The sequence below is a fragment of the Muntiacus reevesi genome, chromosome 2, assembly GCF_963930625.1.
Source record: "Muntiacus reevesi chromosome 2, mMunRee1.1, whole genome shotgun sequence".
NCBI classification, from domain to species: Eukaryota; Metazoa; Chordata; class Mammalia; order Artiodactyla; family Cervidae; genus Muntiacus; species Muntiacus reevesi.
The window spans coordinates 93252819-93267219 of NC_089250.1; the positions used below are offsets into that span (position 1 = coordinate 93252819).

Sequence of the window (14401 nt, forward strand, 5' to 3'; positions counted from 1 at the left end):
AACTGGACATGGAACAACAGACTGGTTCCAAATAGGAAAAGGAGTATGTCAAGGCTGTATATTGTCACTCTGCTTATTTAACTTCTATGCAGAGTACATCATGAGAAACGCTGGACTGGATGAAGCACAAGCTGGAATCAAGATTGCCAGGAGAAATGTCAATCACCTCAGATATGGAGATGTAACCACCCTTATGGCAGAAAGTGAAGAGGAACTAAAAAGCCTCTTGATGAAAGTGGAAGAGGAGAGTGAAAAAGTCGGCTTAAAGCTTAACAACATTTAGATCATGGCATCTGGTCCCATTACCTCATGGGAAATAGATGGGGAGACAGTGGAAACAGTGTCAGACTTTATTTTTCAGGGCTCCAAAATCACTGCAGATGGTGACTGCAGCCATGAAATTAAAAGATGCTTACTCCTTGGAAGGAAAATTATGACCAACCTAGATAGCATATTAAAAAGCAGAAACATTACTTTGCCAACAAAGGTCCGTCTAGTCAAAGCTATGGTTTTTCCAGTGGTCATGTATGGATGTGAGAATTGCACTGTGAAGAAAGGTGAGCGCCGAAAAATGATGCTTTTGAACTGTAATGTTGGAGAAAACTCTTGAGAGTCCCTTGGACTGCAAGGAGATCCAGCCAGTCCATCCTAAAGGAGATGAGTCCTGGGTGTTCATTGGAAGGACTGATGCTGAAGCTGAAACTCCAATACTTCGGCCACCTCATGTGAAGAGTTGACTCGTTGGAAAAGACCCTGATGCTGGGAGGGATTGGGGGTAGGAGGATAAGGGGACGACAGAGGATGAGATTCTTCAGGCAAGAATACTGGAGTGTGTAGCCATTCCCTTCTCCAGGGAATCTTCTCAACCCAGGAATCAAACTCCAGTCTCCTACATTGCAGGCGGATTCTTTACCATCTGAGCCCCCAGGGAACCCCTGAGTTATCCAAGTAATTGCTTATTTCTTGTTTTGCTTCTGTTGGACCTCACTTTAAATCTTTGGACCTCACTTTTCCTATAATAAATCTTAACACTATCTATTTTACTCTTAACTCTTCCACTGTTTTTCAGTAATTTGTCATATTTCTGAAGGAATAATATGCATTCCATCATAGTATCACAAATTGTGACCAATATGATATAATCCTATTTGAAATGATTAGATGTACTTCAACATGATATAGAAATAGGAGGTACAGCTATCCCTCAGTGTCCAAATCTGTTTGATTCCTAGGTTGAGATAATGATGATTCAGGCAGAAATCTCAGAGAGTATGGGGTACCATTTTACCTAAATTCATTTATTTGTTTGTGTATTATGATAGCAAGTAGAGACTTTAACTAACAAGGGACATCCTTTATCTGTACTTAAGATATTGTTAAATACCTTAGAAGTGTAGGAAGATAATACCATCTTAATTTTGTCTTTCAGCATTTTAAAAGTTATTTCATGTTTTCTTAAGTTTAATGATTATCATTAAGCCATTCATATGCTTTGAGAAAATGCTGCATCCTTCATTGTGTCTTTTTAGGGTGTTAACCTCTATGCAGGAGCTGTTGGGCCACTAGGAATTTCTCTTCAACAGTTAAGGAGCTGTTGTTAGCGTTCTTCACTTAAGAGCCAGCTAAGACCTGGGATCTAATTGTGATCTGTAGGATCATAAATTTTATTGATATGTTCAAATTTGAAAATATACTAATGTATATTTGTTATTTATTTACACAATTTTTAAAGTCATTTTTTCAGTTTTCCCCAAAAACTTTTAAAGTTTTTATTTGAGACCCTGGTTATAATATTTATAATAATTTTTTAATTATCATTACATATAGTTTTATCTTACTGGTCACTGTTTTTAACACTTTATATTAACTTAATGCTTATCAAATTATGGAAAAAATTCTAAATAAAGCATTTAATATTGGAGATTAAATACTTAAGAACCCTGTTCAGCTAAGCTTTAGTGTATTTCAAGTTATTCTCTGGTATTGAACAATTTTTCCCTGCTGTCAACCTATTAGTTTCTTACTCCATGAAGGAAATATCTTATTGTAGTTATTATTTATTGACGTAAGCAGTCTGGTGGATTTAAAACTATCTTTTTTTTAAAAACCAAATTCAAATCCATATTTTAACTGAGATCTTATTTTGGAGCAAATTTTAAATTAAAATAAATAAAATTTTGCTTTTTACTGGCAAACTCTTTCATTTCAGTGTTCATTTACTAGATATTTAGTCTCATAAAATCTTAATTTTTGAGATTTGTTAAATTTGTTCACATGCAAGAGAAATTTACAGTCGACCCTTAAACATTACAGGAGTTTGAGGTGTACACATCCACTTATATATGGATAGTTTTCTGTAGTTAATATTGTAGTACTGCCTGGTCCATGGTTGGTTGAAAGGTCTGACTGTAAGTTAGACAATTTAACCCCTGATTGTGCAGGGATCAACTACATTTCATTTTTTTCTAAAAGTGATTTAATGTATTTTAGTTTTATATTTGAAGTCTATAATATGCTAAGTAGATATTAGGAGGCAGAACCTTACTTTTCTTTTGATAAGATAGTTAGCTTTCCAAACTGCCATTTTCTACATGATTTATTTTGCTTCTCTTATTTTATAGTGGCTAGGTTCCCTCGGCCTATGTCACCTCTTCAGGATGTATCTACTATTATTGGAAGTCGTGAGCAACTGGCACTGCTGCTACAGCTTTATGACTACCAGCTGGAGCATGAGGGTACAACCGGCTGAGAGAGTTTACCATGGGTTGTCAGTCAGTTGTAAGTTACCACCTCCATGTTCATTTGGTACATCTCAGCTACTTGAATGGAAGATAGCTCATGATATTTAGCCAGGGAAAGAAAGAAAGAAAGTGAAGTTGCTCAGTCGTGTCCGACTCTTTGCGACCTCATGGACTGTAGCCAGCCAGGCTCCTCTGTCCATGGGATTCTCCAGGCAAGAGTACTGGAGTGGCTTGCCCTTTCCTTCTCCAGGGGATCTTCCCAACCCAGGGATCAAACCCGGGTCTCCCACATTGCAAGCAGATGCTTTATCCTCTGAGCCACCAGGGAAGCCCGGGAACTGAGGGACAAAATATAGCAAAATATTTTTTTAAAAATAACAAAACATAACTTGGCGTCATCTGTGGTAACTGTCTTCAGGAGAGAAGATTTATACCTGTAGACATGTAGTTGCTTATCTGTGAAAACGGTACGTCTGTATTACTGCAGAAAGATCTGTCTGTTCCCTTATTATCTAAAAGTGGTGGTGGATTGTAAACTACATCCAGACTTCTCATTTTTGAGGCTAAAATATATGGTGGAATGTTAGCCAAGCTTTTGTATGAAATATCACCTCCATTGACTTAAGTTTTATTAACACCACACTTAGAACTCTGCCATTAAGCTTCCATATATTTCATGACAATCTGTTAAAATTTAAGAAGTTTACAGAATATAAAGTTAAGACTTTTTCAAAGGGTCCCAAACAACTCCTTTGCATTCTAATTTTACTGGCTGTGAAAAGCAGAAGAGATTGTTAGATTTGGATTGTTTCCAAAATTGGCAAGGAAACAGTAATTTATTTGTATCCCCTGCCGATTTTCCTTTCTTTCTTATTCAGGTTACCACAGCTTATAGAAATAGTTGGCAAAATTAATGTTACTTCAACTGCCTGTGTCCATGAATTCTCCAGATTTTTCTGGCGCCTTTGCCGGACATTTGGCAAAATTTTTACAAACACTAAGGTAAAAACTTGTATTTCATATTTTCTTATATTCAAGACGTATAAAAATGTAATGTGTTAATTAATGCTATGGCAGAGTAAGTAAAAGCAGGAGCCCTTCCTTTATTTTAATTATCTTTTAATATCTTAGAAAACTATGATAATAAAAGAAAATTTTGGTCTGTAATATTATTTATTGATTTTCAGAAAATGATTTAGTCAAAATTTAGTCTGTATCCACATTTAAATATAAGGTCTGCTCATTGTGGATGTCTCAGAGCTTTCCAGCTGAGAAAGTATCAGCTAGGAGACTCCACTCCAATTCCTTGAATGTGCTTCTTGTACTGAATCTACCACAGATCCAAGAAGCCACCATTTCTTCTATATGCTTTGGTCAGAACTTCAGGTGAATAATAAGGCCTCCCTGATACCTCAGTTGGTAAAGAATCCACCTGCAATGCAGGAGACCTCAGTTTGATTCCTGGGTAGGGAAGATCTGCTGGAGAAGGGATAGGCTACCCACTCCAGTATTCTTGGACTTCCCTTGTGGCTCAGCTGGTAGAGACAATCCACCTGCAATGCAGCAGATCTGGGTTTGATTCCTGGATTGGGAAGATCCCCTGGAGAAGGGAAAGGCTACCCCCTCCGGTATTCTGGCCTGGAGAATGCCATGGACTGTATAGTCTATGGGGTCGCAAAGAGTCAGACACAACTGAGCGACTTTCGTTTTCACTCAGGTGATTATAGAAACAAAGCAGCTTGTGTAGAATACTTGCTACAAGATAGGAGCTCTTGGAATAGAATGGACACTTGAGATAAATGCTGCATATTTCAATCACTGTTACATTTGCCTAACCAGGTTATTTTGTTGTTTAAATATTAAAATTGGAAAGTTCTTAGGTCCTAATTTCTTCTTTAATCCTGTTAATCCATTTGTCTTCATAACAGATTGTTGAGCCAGTTCTTTAGAGCATTAACAAAACCTTACAAAGATGTAGTTGCTGTATGTTAAGACATTTAAAAGGTAAAAATTTTGTGGCACCTCTCTACTAAGCCTGTAGTTTTTTAAACATTTAGAGCATAACAGTTTGGTATAGTGGACTGACAAAATTCAGAAAATGGATTGTGACTCTGTGTATCCTTGAGTAAATCATTTAATGTAGCTGTACTTAATCTTTTCATGTGTGAAATGAAATTTAGTCCTGTACATCTGATGCTGTAGGTTAATCTTTTCACAGTGGTCTACATCTCAGTTTAAATGGAATTTGCAAATTAATATGCCTGACCTATTGATAGGAGGGCAAAAATCAAAGCTTAATGTTACTGTAGGAGAAACCAAATCATTCATTAACATCTAATTATTAAGTATAGTTGGATTTTACTGGGAATCACTATTGGCAAAACCTGTTTGACATCTCCGGAAGAAGTAACTGTTATTTATTTTACTTTTTCTTTCAAAAGCAATTAGGAATTCACTTTAACACTTAAGTGGCTGACTTCAGAGGCCTGAAATCTGTGATGTTAAAAATAAAAATTGAAACAAGCATTTCCTCTAACTTAAAACTTTAATGTTAAATTCTGTCTTTTGTGTTTAAAATCAAATTTTAAAAAAGTTAAAGACTAAGCCAATTCATATAACATAATGAGTATCTTACTGAATATCCTAAATGAATGGAATTTCATTTTCATTCCTTTTATACAGAACATTTTCTTTCAACAATTTTAATCATATACTATCTGCCTAAGTATCCTTTCTGTCATCAGGTTCGGTTTTGGGAGGTAGTAATTTCAAACACTTAAAGTCACCTTGGAAATTATTTTAATTTAGTGAAGGAATCTAAAGGTCCTTCAGAAAACTTGCTGACCTAAATTGATTTTTTAAATATTTTATCTCTAAAAAGATGTTGTTTTCAGAAACTTGACACTTCTTTTTTTCCTATGGCTTTTAAGAACTGTTGTGTTTTTGACTACTTAAATCTTTAAAAATAAGTGGTAGTAGCAATGGTAGGAAACATTATATTTAACCATTGCTTGGTCTGTTGAACCTGAGACGTTCTGGATCTTTTCTTCAGGTTGCTTAGGTAAAACCTCCGTTCCAGGAGATTTTAAGGCTGTCTGAAGAAAATATTGGTAAGTTTGTGCATTATAATTTTTACAAACAATTAAGTCTCTTTACTCCAGAACAATACTTTATTCATTATAAGCAAATTGTATAAATAAACTAATAAGTACAGTTGAAAAGGAAAATTTATACTATGGAGTTCTTGGGTTTACAGCACTGCTACATCTAATATCCTTTCCATGGAGTAGTAATAAGATTAATCTCCGTCAGTTTTATTGTAAATATCTACCTTCACTAATCAAATTGACCTAAGCCTGACCTTCTCAGACTGTGTACTTACTTGTACCCTTGGAGGTTTGAAGTGGTGCAACTGAAATACTAAAAAGGAAAAAATACAGAGCATAAATTCATAATTAGTTATTTAGAACTTTTAAAAATTAAAACAAGTATAACTGAATAGAATATAAGATATACATATATTTTTTTCATGAAACATGAGATTTTTAAGAAACTACAGGCTTTAATGGACAGCTCCAGCCCCTCTGTTCATAGTTTTCAATTACTGTCTTAAGAAGTCTGGTTATAGCACCAAGAACTCCTTTATGTGTGGATCTTATGTCCCTGTGTATTTTTCTAATTTCTAGGAATGAATTGTGAAAAATATTAAGGACAAAAATGTATAGTCCCCGTGATTTGTATTTTAACTTGGCTGTTTTGGATATATAGGTAATTCTTATCTCAATCTTACCTTAGTGATTTGATTTGAGTCGTCTGGAAAACTCCATTTTTGTCTGTCCTCAGAGGTAATTAGAGAGTGAATAAATGATTCCTTTTAAGTTTGAAAATGTCAGTGAGTTGTTTGGGTTTCTTTTTTTTTTACAAATGCTTCCTAAAGTTTATGTTATATAGCTTTTTAATGGTTTGATTATTTGGAATTAAAAATTGGTATTATCTGTTTAGTTAATTATACATTCTGATGATGATAGCTTTCAGAATTATTAGTTAGGAGGTGATTATATTCAGTCTATATGTATGAATTCAACTTAAGCTTATGTTCGTAGCCTCAGAGTTACCTCTCAGCTACCATAGTCACACTCAGCCAACATCAGTAGTCCCCAAAAGGTAAAATTACTCTTGCCAAGAGAATAAAAATCCTCAAATACTAATTGATATGAAAATAGATTCTTTTTTGGTGAAAATACTTCCAAGATAGTTAAATACATGTTTTTACCTGAATTCTGTATGTACTACTTTCTGAAAAGAATTTAAAACCATATAAGAATAGAAAAAAGTAATTTTTAAAAGTTTGAGTACATAAAAGCAAATGTAAAGTGCTTCAAATAATGCCTAACATCAGTAAGTGAGAGCTGTTGGTGCTATAAATAGCAACTGCCATATCATCTCTGGACCTGTTTTTAAAAAATCATCTACACATGCTGCATAGGAAAATCTGATGTCTTAAAGTTGTCACAGGACACTCAGCTGTGGTTGGATGCTTTCCCCTTTCCCCAAGCTGTATTTAGCCTCCCTACTCCATGAAAATAGTCAGGGTTCTGTCTGGCTTCTAAAAAACCCCCATACAGGATACAGGAAGAGCTCTGGAACTAGGCTAATTAGTAGAAACTAGGTAGTGTCTCGATGTCTAGAAGCAGGTTAAATATATATCTAGGTGTCTCCTTTCAGCTGAGTACCTTGATGTTTTACTGAATACTGCAAATTAAAAACCTGAAAATTCATACAACATGCTTATATGGCCAATTGGGAAAGTGTTAAAGAAAGCTCTGATTTATGACTATGCAAATAACAGTATAGCATCACATTTTGGTCATTGGAGTTTTTCCCATCTATCAAAATTGTGTATGCTAATGGCTCTGAAAGTATTAAGTTGCATTTTCACAACCACCAGTGGATATATATGTTTTGATCAAAGTATTTTTAAAGTAATGATAACATTTACTTGTAAGTTTAATTCCACTAAAAGCAGACCTTACTATCATTCCTATTTTATCTTGTTGGCACTTTCAACTTAGAGAAGATAGAGGAAGCAAAAAGAGGAAGTGATGATTGTGAATTTGCAAGGAAGGACTGTTTAGTAATGGAGAAGTGACAGGACCCTTATGAGAAAGTAATAATGGGATGTCAGAGTGTGGCATGTCAAAGAAAGAAAACATGGATATGTTTATACCTTTTCCCTAAACTTTGCGAAAGTAAATGTTTACAAACTGCAGTGAAAAGTTATGTGTAATCTTATATTTTCTTAGAGTTTCAAAAGCAATATGCCTCAGAGAAAATGAAAAAGTCAAAAAAAGAAAGATCAAAAATTTTAGCTCTGTAAACCTAGTTTTCCAGGTGGACACGGCAGTGGTTTCTGAAAAGCACAGGCGTCTGTATAGGAGTGTTACTGTATATTTAGTTATGTGCAGAATACTACTAAGAGAAAATACAGTGAAAAGTCTTTATACCAGCACAGTAAGGGGAAGACTCATCTTAACAACAGATCCTGTACAAGTAGTTCTACATGAGTCAGAACCTGTACTTGTGTCAATAGGGTGGTTATGGCCACTAAGAAAATCACATTGTCTATGTCCTGCTGTTCCATTGCATTCTGAGCTGATAGAACACAACATCATATTTTAATAGGTTTGGCAAGGTGTTACATCAAGAAATGATGTTTAATATAAAGTTTGAAGGAGTCTAGAAATATTTGACTTAGAAAAGAAATGGTTTAGGGATGAAAAGATAATTCAAAAATTATTTTAAAGGTTGTTATGTAGAAAAAAACTTAGGCCCATTTGTGTAACTAAGGTGCAGAGCAAACGCTGACAAGCAGAGAGGCCTGTGGTCTGAGAAGATCTTTCTGAATTAACTAAAAGTACAATGACCTCTTCTATGAAACTGAACGTCCTATCACTGTTAGCAGTCAGAGGCCTTATGACCATCATTCACAGATGAGGTAGAGGTGGTTTCTAACATCAGATAGGACTAAATGATCTATAAGTTTCCAACTCCTAAGAAAGACTGTGGGATTTCATGGGGAAGAGGACCAAACAGTGAGTAGATAGAAAGGAGGCTTTATTCCTCTCTCTCTTGAAAATAACTGTATTTTCAAGGCAGTAGTTATATGGATTTTTTTATTTAACAAAGTTTATTATAATTTAGTTCAGAAAAATCACCTCATCTTTATAGGGGAAGTCATTTACTGGCACTTCTCACTTTAATATTAATATGGTATAATATTAAATAAGAACTATTTTTAAATGGCTCACAACTATGATAGGTGAGAAAGTGTCTTTAAGTAATGTGAATGAACAGGGTGAATTGTTTTCTTGAGAAATGCATCTGCTTTCCTGAGTCCTTTCAATGTCATATGATCAATTAAAACTCATATGACTAAGAAATATAGGTAGTACTAAACTTATTACAGCAAAACCTCTCTCGCCCAATTCAATCAGGACCAGAAGAAATCAAGAAAATGATATGTACCTAAGGTAACTTCTTTTAACTTAAAACACATAAATGTAACTTACTTTACCAATCTTTTGATGTAGAGTTAAGGCATTTCTTTTGTGAGTCTGTTGATTAGTTTTAAACATTAGCCTTCTTAGAATAATCACATTTGTAATATAATTGTCTATGAATTTCAGCTTAAGTTTGTTTAAAGAGAATCCAGAAACATTTCTGATAATGAATACTGAATTTTTCTAGATTTTTGTATTTTTCTTTGTATTTTAGTATGCATAATATTTTAAACAGCAATGTTTTAAGCAACTGGACTTTCAACTTAGTTATCATGGAAATATTAATTTTCTTTTTATCCTCATTTAAACATCCAATTAAATTCCATTATTTCATTTTCACCCTTATTATTTCATATGTCTATATACCATATTATTAAACTATGTGCTGTTACAATAATGAATGCTTCTGACATGAAGCGATTTGTGACAATAAACACAGTTGACTCTTGACAAGTAACTAACTCAACAGATAAGGATGGTGCTTTAGGGAAGCCTATTGGCTCTAAGTGACCAGTATACCATAGTCATCATTTAAGAAATCTGCTTCTGTTGTTCTGTTGGACATACCAGTTTGGTTTTTGTAAATGTCCTTAACTACCTTCTCTCAAGTCATTTCAGAGGATTTAATGGTTAATCACTTTTTACCTGGTCTCAGATGTTTACGAATCAACATGGAACATCTTTCTCCAGAGCACGAAGTAAGCCACTGTCATGATTAAGCCATTGTGTTTATCAGTGCCGTGTTCACGTGTTTTAACATCTCCTATGCGTGCATGCATGCGTGCTAAGTTACTTCAGTCGTGTCTGACTCTGCAACCCCATGGACTGTAGCCCTCCAGGCTCCGCTGTCTATGGGATTCTCCAGGCAAGAACACTGGAGGGGGTTGCCGTGCCCACCTCCAGGGGATCTTCCCAACCCCGGGATCCAACCGTGTCTCCATGTCTCCTGATTTGGCAGGCGGTTTCTTTACCACTAGCACCACCTGGGAAGTTCATTATCTCCTATACAGACTTTCATTCCTTTTAGTGTGAGGCCTGCTTATGATATGCTGTGCTTAATTTTTTCAAATCTAGTTCAGTGTCATTTTATGGATTTATTAACTAGTGATGAGATCTTAAGCAGCTCCTTTTGCATCTCTCTGCTCAGTTCTCTAAAGTAGGCATAACATACTGTCTAGAATTTAGCAAGCAATGTATGTGAAATGCTTTTTATCTGTAAAATGCTGTACATCTTAGTATTATCTTAGACCATCAGCTTTCTTAGAAGCAAAATTTCTATTTTCTGTCTCCATTTCCTCATAACGCTTCTCATTCTGTTTATCTTCCTGTGTCCTCAGGATGGAAGACGCTGGTTCCGTCCCTGTTTTATCGTTTATTTCCTAGTCTGTGTCATCAGTCTGTCTTTCTATCAGCTTTTCTTTAGCCTATTACCATGTTTGACTCTCCTATCCTAAACAAGACAAAACAAAACCAAAATCTTCCCGTTATCCCTTCACCACACCTCTTTTTCTTCCCCATAGTCCATGTTCACTCAGCTCTCACACAGTGTACAGCGTATCCACCGTCACACTCGGCCAGCAAAGCTTCTGTCTCTGAGCTCACTGGTGATCAAAGCGCTGTACTGAACAGACACACCGGAGTATGTAACCTTTTCCTCCGTATCTTTGTCAGTGCTCAGTGTTTTTGGACTTCTTTAAATTCGGTAGATATAAAGTGATATCTCATGATGGTTTTCATTGCATTTCCTTGATTGTTTTTAAACTTGGAATTCTTTTTTTTTTTTTTCTTTTTTTAAATTTTATTTAGTTATTTTTTTTTCAGTGGGTCTTGTCATACATTGATATGAATCAGCCATAGAGTTACACGTATTCCCCATCCCGATCGCCCCTCCCACCTCCCTCTCCACCTGATTCCTCTGGGTCTTCCCAGTGCACCAGGCCCGAGCACTTGACTCATGCATCCCACCTGGGCTGGTAATCTGTCAAACTTGGAATTCTATATGTGCTTACTAACATCAAAGCCTTTTTAGGTTTTTTGCCCATTTTTCTCACTTTGGATTATATTTTTTTCCTATTATTTCTTTAGTGTTTGTTATATAATTGAAATACCAGTATTCTGTTCATTTTGTATTTTACGAATATCTTTTCCCAATTTTTTAAAAATATTTTTGGCCTATTTGAACACTGATTTTTAGTTTTAATAGATTGATTAAATCTTTCTAAGACATGATCTCCTATACTTTCTTCTTAAAATGTTTAAAGTTGTATTTTTACAATAAAATTCATAATCCATCTAAAATTAGTTTTTATGTATGATGTGAGGTAGTGTGTAAATTATGTTTTTTTCTATACAGATGACCAACTGTCCCATTATTGCTTATGGAACAGTTCATTATGTCTATAGTGATTGGCAGTGCCACTTCGATCATATCTGATGTTTCCTTCTTTGCCTGTGTCTGCTACTAGGGAGTATTCTTTTCTGCTAATCTCCTTGTTTATTATAACATTGATATGAACTGTATAATTGTAGTGAACTACCTTTATTCCAGTTGCTTGTTAAAAAGTTCTGAAATCTAACAGGGCAGGTTCAGCATCCTGTCCTTTTTTTAGAACTCTTCATAACCCTTATCATTTTTATGTAAATTTTAGCATTAAACAAGGTTCCAAGAATGATCTTGTTCAGATTCTGATGAAGTTTAATTGATTCTATAAATTAATTAATCATCTTTATAATTTTGAGTCTTCTATCTAGAACATGGGGCTTCCCAGAAGACTCAGTGGTAAAAAAAAAAAAATCCACCTGGCAATGCAGAAGGTGCAAGAGACACAGGTTCCGTCCCTGGGTCAGGAAGATACCCTGGAGGAGGAAATAGAAACCCGCTCTAGAATTATCGAGAAAATCCCATGGACAGTCCATGGGGTCAAAAATAGTCAGACACAACCTAGCAACTGAGCATGCACACAGGCATCCAGGACACACTGTATCTTACATTTATTTAGATCTCCTTTAGTGTCAAACCTGTATGCAGGTCAGGAAGCAACAGTTAGAACTGGACATGGAACAACAGACTGGTTTCAAACAGGAAACAGAGTATGTCAAGGCTATATATTGTCAACCTGTTTATTAACTTCTATGCAGAGTACATCATGAGAAACACTGGTTGGAAGAAGCACAAGCTGGAATCAAGATTGCTGCAGGAAATATCAATAACCTCAGATATGCAGATGACACCACCCTTATGGCAGAAAGTGAAGAGGAACTAAAAAGCCTCTTGATGAAAGTGGAAGAGGAGAGTGAAAAAGTTGGCTTAAAGCTCAACATTCAGAAAACTAAGTAAAGCTCGTCATTCAGAAAACTAAGATCATGGCATCTGGTCCCATCACCTCATGGGAAATAGATGGGGAGACAGTGGAAACAGTGGCTGACTTTATTTCTGGGGGCTCCAAAATCACTGCAGATGGTGATTGCAGCCATGACATTAAAAGACACTCCTTGGAAGGAAAGTTATGACCAACCTAGATAGCATATTAAAAAGCAGAGACATTACTTTGCCAACAAAGGTCTGTCTGGTCAAGGCTATGGTTTTTCCAGTGGTCATGTATGGATGTGAGAGTTGGACTGTGAAGAAAACTGAGCGCCGAAAAATTGATGCTTTTGAACTATGGTGTTGGAGAAGACTCTTGAGAGTCCCTTGGACTGCAAGGAGATCCAACCAGTCCATCCCAAAGGAGATCAGTCCTGGGTGTGTTCATTGGAAGGACTGATGCTAAAGCTGAAACTCCAATACTTTGGCCACCTGATGCGAAGAGTTGACTCATTGGAAATGACCCTGATCCTGGGAGGGATTGGGGGCAGGAGGAGAAGGGGATGACAGAGGATGAGATGGCTGGATGGCATCACCGACTCGATGGACATGGGTTTGAGTAAACTTCGGGAGTTTGTGATGGACAGGGAGGCCTGGCGTGCTGCGATTCATGGGGTTGCAAAGAGTCGGACACGACTGAGTGACTGACTGAACTGAACTGAACTGAATGTCTCTCAATAAAGTTTTATAATTTCGTTTGAAAAAAACTGTCACCTTATATTTATAATATTATAATGCTAACTTTTTTTAGGATTATATGTTTTTTAACCCTTTGTTATCAGTGTATAGAAATGTATATAACTTATATGTTGAATTTATGTCTGGCTAACCTGAGAAACTTTATTACTAATTCTACTAATAAAATGTCTCTGGATTTTTTAAATAAGTTTCAAATGCAGGAAAGTCACCATTATTATAGTAAATAATTATTTTCTAATACTTTTACTGTATTTTTTTCCCTTTTCCTTATTGTAGGCTCTATATTGCTATATCTTTTACTTCTGATATTAATTTGTTTTTTGCTTTCTTTTTAAAATCCCTTTGTTAGGGGTTGTGAATTTTATTTACCTTTTCAAATATTGAACTTTTGACTGTTGATTTTTCTCTGTTTTTTAGTTTGACTACTATTTTCATCTTTCTTTCCTTCTGCTTTGTTTAGGTTTGATTTTTTTTTTTCCTGTTTTTCTAACTCCTTAAGGAGGAAGCTTGGATTTTTTCACTCGTTAACTTTTCTTCTTTTCTGATACATAAATTTAAGGCTCTCAGTGTTCCTTTAGCCACATCCCTTTTGCTCCATTGTAGCTTTGTTATCATTTAGTTCAAATTAGATTCTCATTTCCATTATTTCTTTATTGATCCATGGATTTTTGCTTCATAAGGTAAAGAGAATTAATTTTATGAAACGGTTCTCTTATATTTGTATTAACCTTTTGTGATCTACTTGTTCTATCAGCCATGAAACAGTTCTCTTATATTTGTATTAACTTTTTGTGATCTACTTGTTCTATCAGCTATGAAAGACATGTTAAAATTATGATTGGGAATTGCTTTTTTTCCCTCTTTTTAGCTTTTTACATATTGTGCTTTGTACATTTTATAGTTGCCCTTTACCAACCTGAGGAAATTTGTTTTTACTGCTGGTTGGTTGAGTATTTTTATCATGAGGGGTGGTTGGATATTGTTAAATATATTTTTCTGAGTCAGTTGATATGATTACATAGTCATGGTTTTTTATT

At 35.3% G+C, this 14401-nt stretch overlaps 1 pseudogene; it reads left to right on the plus strand.

The window, feature by feature from the left end:
- LOC136157216 (RAB11-binding protein RELCH-like) overlaps positions 1–14401 on the plus strand; it is a 91604-nt pseudogene that overhangs the window by 72719 nt on the left and 4484 nt on the right.